A 2,517-nucleotide genomic window follows, 5' to 3' on the forward strand; every position below is an offset into this window, starting at 1 on the left:
CCTCAAAATCGATACCATTTAGCTTTTTAGGCTAACAGGCCGGGAAGTCTGCTGCTGGGTCTCCTACTCTCTGCTCTGCTGCCATAATTTCTCTGTCACTATTTTTCACTGTCTCTTATGTCTCAACTGTTTGCTGGACTACAGAAGATCAGTTTAGGATCTCAGGTACACAGTACACTTGATACTCTGGTTCTTCTTTCTTGATGGTAATGAGGTACCTCCCTTTTGCTTCTGTGATATTTCATTAAGTCTAGTGGATGGGAAAAGTGGCCAATTCCCAAGTTAGGGGCCCATATACTTTATTTGCATGGTTCCATCTCCACAAGAGTACCATGCTCTATTTATATAATTAACAAGCTATCCAATCCTAATGGTGGGCCAAAAGCATTTCACAAGTGTATATTTTAACAGTCACTTGGTGTGACTTACAAAGAATATAACTGCAACATAGCATGAAATGCTAAGAATTTCCTGTAGAACACACTGAAAAACTCACAGTAAGATGGTAGAATCATGAGAAATAAGTGGGGTGAGATCATTAAGTCACAGTATGGAGAACAAGTGCTTTGGAAAAATAACTAAACACACAGTGAGCATTATGTGGGCATAAGGTAAAATTCCACATGGTATGTTCCTGAGAGTTGGAGTTAATTTTTACTTCAGTATAATCTATCATATCCTGATGAATACATACTAAATATGAAACCAAAAGATTTTGTTACTCCAAATTCTTTTTTTGCTACCTTAGTAGTGTTAGGCACTTGTAACTCATCCATAGAGTTCATGTTTCTCAAATATCCACTAGTGCTCCTGCAGTTCTCATGCTCACTTGAAGTTAATTTGCAGCTTGTATGAAAAATTCTGGTTAAAATCTGAGTAACGCATGCATAACACACTCAAACACACACACACACTTTAAGGGATTTTTTATAGTCACCAGAAACCAAGATCTGGCATTCTTGTTTCATCTCTCTCTTTTATATTGACATAAGAACATAGAAACAAATATTTTCAAATGATATAGTTATCAGATGAAAAATGATATCCTGCCCAAAATTGATTCTTATTTGATTGAGAAATAGAGTTTATTAGTTTAAACAACTCTTACATTTGAACCTCAGCACAGAATGGCCTATCCTGATTAATTAAATGGCCCTTTATTATCATTCCTGGATTCATTAGGAACTACTATATTTCCTAGGACAATAGTACTTAAACTATAATAGTACTTAACTATTGTACTTAAACTTAAACTTCAGGCAAACTGTGTGTTGACAGTCAGATAAGTGTAAGATTGTAGTGATATTTTATAACAATTTGATATTTGCATGACATTTGAATCATAATAATATTTCAAGTAAATATTTTATTTTACATTCTATTATATGTTATTATATAGCATTGTTCCATGACAGATTGGAGACAAAAGTAAAAACTGATCTCAACAATATTTAATATGCTTAAAATATTAAATTAATGAGATACATTTATGTAAATCAGATAGAGATATGTGGTTTGACTGGATGTTAAAATGAAATTCATTGCTTCTGGTTAATGTGACATATACTATTTCCACACAGCTTAAATAGCATTCTTAAAAACACACAGAAGAATGCTAAAGTTACCAAAATTTCAGTATCATTAATATTTTGATTAATTTTAGCTACTTATGCTTACACACATGCACACATAAACATTTTTAATAATTTAGTTTAGTTCAGTTAGTACAAATTATGCAATATGACTTTTCACTTAAATAAGCAACATAGACAAATTTATTTCCCAACAGCTTCACTTTTTCCCTATAATTGATGATGGATATCTAGTATTTCATAGTATAAGAATGTCACAATTTATTTATCTTATCTCATAGTAATACATTTTTGGTTATTTCAACTTACTTTGATCATATAAAAGGTCCATGAACATATTTGTGAATATACAAAGTTTCACAGATACAGAATGCTTATTAGGGTAAATTATAGAACATGTAATCCCTTGGGGTAATGGAAATGTCTCTTACAGATATTACTGGGTTATGGTTTCAAAACAAGTCTTAATAGTGACTATTTCTTCAAACTAAAATATATGGTTGCTGCTTTTTTCATATGACCACATTTTGCATAATCTTCTTTATAGATAAAGAAATAATCCAGTGGCTAAATCAGGCATACTTGTGGTATTTGGTGGACAGCAGTAACTCTGTTACTCTTATATTACTGGGAACTGCCAAAGGACAAGCTCAGGTCGTCGACAAGGCCTGCAGAACCTTGCTACTGGTTGGTTGTACACACATGTATGAGATAGTTGTTGTTTTGTGTCTTTTCTTTAACCAGTAGATATAGTGGGATGAGACTAAATGTTCCTTAGGGAATGAATGCTTTTACGATCCATCTGTTTAAGAAGGATGGAATAAGATAGATGGACTTCTTCATGCTACAACAGGACTTAGACAAAACCAAATGAAAACAATAATACCCACAGATTCAATACACATTAAACCACATTCATATTGTT

Source organism: Tenrec ecaudatus, chromosome 11 (genome assembly GCF_050624435.1).
Source record: "Tenrec ecaudatus isolate mTenEca1 chromosome 11, mTenEca1.hap1, whole genome shotgun sequence".
In the NCBI taxonomy this organism is placed as follows: domain Eukaryota; kingdom Metazoa; phylum Chordata; class Mammalia; order Afrosoricida; family Tenrecidae; genus Tenrec; species Tenrec ecaudatus.